We start from the raw sequence: 5,513 nt of genomic DNA on the forward strand, positions 1-5,513 counted from the left end.
GTTTAAAGTTACTTAGTTAAACCAATTAGAACGTTAGACGTATTAAACGTTGTCTTTCTTGAAAGTGAAGTCCATATACCGGAAGAAATACTGTAAAAATGACTCATTTTAGCACACTTTAAACTAGAAACAAAGCATATGTTTTATATATTTTTTGAATTAATAATGTTTTTTTTCAATCCTGCGCTATAAGTTTACTAAAAGTTACTAACCGATAAATCTTACATTTTCCCCCATTAGTAATTAAAATAGATCTATCAAAGTAGTCTTTTCATAAAAACAAAAGTACAAATTAAATTAACATTCCGTTAATTTGCATATCAAAGATCTTGTTATGAAAACAGATTATTTATCACCCAACTCAAATTTAAGGAATTTCTTTTCGCATATTGGATTTAGTTTAGATTATCAAGCAAACATAAAAAACGAAAATTATTGCTTTGAAATGCCCAATATCAAATACGTGACTCTCAAATAGAAACCCAAGTTTGTTTTTTTACTTGTGATAAACCTTATAATTGAAACATGCCATGTCGTTGGTAATTATGCATCAAAATTGAATTGAAAGTTTTGCAACCGTAACATTAGTTGTATCACGTGTAATTTGAAATATATCAGTAAAGAAGGCAAACAGTTCAAACCATCAATAATAAAATGTCTTCTTACAATGACTTTGGTGAAAACTCCGCAAGAAATACGTTACACGAGGAAGTAACTAGTCCCACTCCTGTATCCTTGAATTTGATCATACAGGACATTGAGCAACTGGAAATCTGATTTCTTGGCAGCAAACATCACGAGTTAAAACAAAACAAAATATCAATATGTGCCATTTTACATACGCGTAACTATATACTTTATTATAGTAGAAATGTTATTGAAATGTGGGTAAGGAAAGGACCGTTATGAGAAGGAACAAGAGACATACTGAGTGACATGCTAGATAGAACGGAAGAAGATCTGAATCATGGAAGAATTAGAAAACATTAAATTGGTTTGAAAATGCTAAGAGTAGAATACCAGGCAAGACTAACCATGATTAAAGATGTTGAAGTTAGTACAAAAAACATGAAAATGAAGTCATGGACACATGGAAAAAACTATTTTGAAATATTTAATAGACCAAAACCACTACATAGACTTGAATTTGCTGAGAACAAGTAATGAAATCAAGAAACACAAAAAGACAAACCTCAGCTGAAGAGAGATAGTAGAAAGCCCTCGAATGATAAAGATCCAGGGAATAAAAAAAAACATATCTACTAATTGAAAAATTACTGTTAATTCCAGTACATAAACAGAAAATGTACTGGATTGTAAGAATTATAGAGGTATTACATTTCATCAGTGTATAAGATACGCAATAAAATCGTTTACAAAAAAATATGATAAAACTGTCCCAGACTATCAAACAGAATTCCAGATCAAGAAATCACCTATAGACTAAATTTTTGTGGTAAGACAGATTTTAGAGCAAATATCGGAGTATAAGGAACATTGTCACTTATTTATCGATTTCAATCAGGCCTATGATTGTATACGTAGGCAAACTCTGTAGAAGTTCATGAAAGAGTTTAGAATTCCTGACAAACCAACACAAAGAGTTAAAGTTTGTTTTAAAGGGAGCGAGCGTTTGGTGCAGGGGGAAAAAGTCAAACCGATACACAGGTTAGAAAGTGGCCTATGGCAGGGAAGTAAACATTGCTCTTCAATACTGCGCTAGATAAAACAGCGAGAGATATTCTACATAGGCATCATGAAGTGAGCCCGAGGTGGAATAACCAAAACCGAATTATAAATCTAAATGCATATGAATAATTGTAGACACTATGGCTAAAAGGGGAGAAGCGATTACAGAATTTACATTGTCTTTCAAAGATGAGAAGATGGAATTAATCATAAGTGAGGAATAAACGAAGATTACAGTATGTAGGAGTGATGAACTTAGAGAATAATTGAGAGTAATGAACATGAATATTGAATATGTGAATAAGTTTAAGCATCTGGGAACCAAAGAGACAGGAGATAATAAGATGAAGAGAGAGGTGATAAATAGAATTGCAAGCAGATATAGAATATTCTGGAGCTTACACGTAATGCTAAGGAAATGAATTAAGTGTCAAGTAAGAATATGTAACACTTATAAAATCAGTTGTCCTCTATCGATCTGAAGCATGGTCACTTACAAACTATTTTAAAAAGAAAGTCCAGGTCTTTAAGAATATAATTTTAGAACCAGTTTATGACCAAAATGAGAATAGATGGTGAAGACGACATAACCAAGAGTCGATGGGAATCAGCAGATTAATTCTTATTACAAATATAGTAAAAGCAAAGAGAATGAGATTGACATGTTGCCAGAATGGAAAACGAAAGATTGTTATGTTTGGAAGATCACAAGGTAGGAGACTCTTAGGAAGACTAGGAAAAAGATGGCGAGACAATTTTACAAAGGACGCCTTTGATGTCGATGTAGGAAATGAAGAATAATCCGAGATTGCACAGAGCAGGGAGAGATGGAAAAACTTCGTGAGAGCGGACAGCGGTCGATAGGCCTGGGTGCTATACGAGTAATGTAGAGTAGTAGGAAATTTATCATTATTTGACTATATCAAAGTTCGTAGAAAAAACCTTAACCTAAAGCGTTAAATACAGCATTTCTTTTGAAAACTAAAATGTATTGAAGAGTATGTCAATAACTAGTAACTATTTCGAAAACAAGTAATAAAAAAAATCTATCTTTATCAGGTTTTGTTTTTGTGGATTCTTAAAAAGTAGGTGTCCGACTTGTTGACAGTAAAGATGAATGAACAGCACTCACTACACTTGTTTCAATATCAAGATATGCATTCTGAACCAAGTACACACAAATACGTCAGCATAGATATAAACATTGCATTTTCCGTAGCTCTGCTACAATCTGCTCCGCTGGCCCACTTTATACATTTCGTCCCATAGTCGGTTCGCCACCACCCCTTCACTATCAGTTCACACGCGCCACTCTACAATAAAAGAGTCACAAACACAAAATACATCAGAAATTAAACAAAAACGAAATAACATTACAATGGTCATAAAACAACAAATCAATGACAGTCTTTTATATCATGACATAAATCCCTCTTCAGGATAAATACTTACAATATTGTCGTTTCCACGATATACAAATATTCTTCGTTCACATACAGTCTGATCCAACATTTGCAGTCCCTTTCGTAGCTTCTATGCAGAACCTGTAGTTCTGAAGGTACAACGCAAACCTCATGATCTTCATACTGTCCATCTTGCACTTCTGAATGTATGCAAATGGTTTATGTTCCGTCTGGATGATGAACTCCTTTCCATATAGGTAGTTCTGGGACTTCTAAATGGCAAATATGATTACCAGACACTCTCGTTCAATCACAGAGCAATTCTTTTCACTATTTGACAGCTTTTTACTTATGTATGTTACCGGAAACAGTCCCTCTTCATATTCTTGTAAAAGTACCGCCCCAATTCCAATGTCTGAAGCATTAGCCTGGACAATGAAAGGTTTGTCGAAGTCTGGCATTCTAAGAATTGGCGAGCTTCTTAACATGTTCTTTAATTTCTGGAATGCCACCTTGTGTAGTGGTCTCACTTCACCTTGTTCGGTAAGCCTTTCTTGGTCAGGTCAGTCAATGGTGCAGTAATTTCAGTATAATTTGGGATGAATTTCCTGTAGTATCCCACTAACCCCAGGAGAGATCTGACTTGCTGGTTAGTCGTTGGAGCATCTTGTATGCGGATTATCTTTTCCATGGCTATCTTTTGGTTCACAACTATATGTCCAACAAACTTTAGCATAGCATATCCAATGTAGCACTTCGATGGTCTGATGGTGAGGCTTGCTGCTCTAACTTGTTGGAACAGTTGATCAAGTCTCATCAGGTGGTCTTCCCATATTACAGTGTATGTCAAAACATCATCCGTATAGTGCTTTATGTTGGGGTGTTGCACAGCATCCCCCTCACCATATGGTTGAATGTTGCTGCTGAGTTCGCTAATCTAAATAGCATTTGCTTAAGTTGGTAACATCTATCTGGTGTCATAAATGCTGTCTTCTCTTTAGATTCCGTCTCGATTAGGATTTGCCAACAACCTTTACCGAGGTATATTTTTGAAAAGAACTTTGCTCCAGCTAGTTTTGCCATAATTGCCTCTGGATTGCCCATAGCTCCAAGTTGAAATTCGTCACGAGATTCAGCTTCTGGAAGTCTATGGAGAAATGGTTTGATCCGTCATTCACGATTACAATTGGTGAACAGTAGGCTGACTTTGATGGCTCGATGATCCAACATTGCCTCCATTTCCTGCTTTGTCAGGTCTCTCATCACATAAGGCATCTGATAGGGCTTCACTCTGACTGGATACTTTATTGTGGTCTCGATCTTGTGGTGCACAGAGTCTGGCTTTCCAGGTTTATCCGTGAAGATAAATATATTGGCACAGTAGGTCTTGTAATACTTTTTTTGCTTGCCAGTCAGTTCTTCGCTGATGTTGACGTCTTTATAAGTCTTATTTCCACCTAGTGGTCTTAGGTCCAGTAAGTTCTCATCTTCTAACAAAAAGTCACTCTTCTGGTTCTGCATCTATAACTCTACACCTGCAACATCCATTTCTGTTTAATAGCTGCACCTGTTAGATCTTCTCTCCCAAAATACTTCAACAAATTGGTATGGTAGATCCTGGTCATTGCATTCACATTCACTTTGTAGTCCATTCTGTTTAGTACTTCCTGTACTTCAAGAGGTTCTTTCCATTGCAGAGCGAGTTTCCTGTCATAGAAACGTTTCTGACTGCCTTGAGCTTCAATACAGACTCTATTGAGTAAGTTGACAGGTCTCCTCCAGTAGGTTTCTGATGTGTAACACATACTGGTATGTGTTCCTTATTTCTGACTCTTCTTCTCCAGTCCATAGCTCTTTCAATATTTGCATCGGACCTTGTACTGTTTTTCCATACAGTAATTCAAAAAGTAGAAATCCTGTACTTGCCTGTGGGCCTTCTCGATAAGCAAATAATACTGCCTGCAGGTATCTATCCCAGTCATGTGGTCTCTCTTGGCAAATCTTCCTTAACATGCTATTTAAAACTCCATTTATTTTCTCACAAAGTCCATTACATTTCGGATTGTACAGGGTGAAAAGAGTTGCCGAGTACTGACGAGCCTGCATACTTCCTGCATCAGTTCAGAGGTAAATTGGGTTCCTCTGTCACTCAGTATATCTCTCGGAAAGCCTACTCTGCAAAATATCTCCAGAATGGCTTCTGCTAGTCTTTCTGTCTATCTTTGCCAGTGCTATTGCTTCTGGATAACGTGTTACATAGTCGACTACCGTAAGCACATACCGGTTGCCTTTATCAGACACAGGCCCTAGTGATCCGATCAAATCCACGGCTACTCTACTGAATGGTTCTTCTATGAGAGGCATCTTCCCCAATGGCCACTTGGCTACCTTTCCTTTTGGTATTGTTCTTTGGCAGTTGTC

This window comes from Limulus polyphemus, unplaced genomic scaffold, assembly GCF_000517525.1.
Source record: "Limulus polyphemus unplaced genomic scaffold, Limulus_polyphemus-2.1.2 Scaffold975, whole genome shotgun sequence".
In the NCBI taxonomy this organism is placed as follows: Eukaryota; Metazoa; Arthropoda; class Merostomata; order Xiphosura; family Limulidae; genus Limulus; species Limulus polyphemus.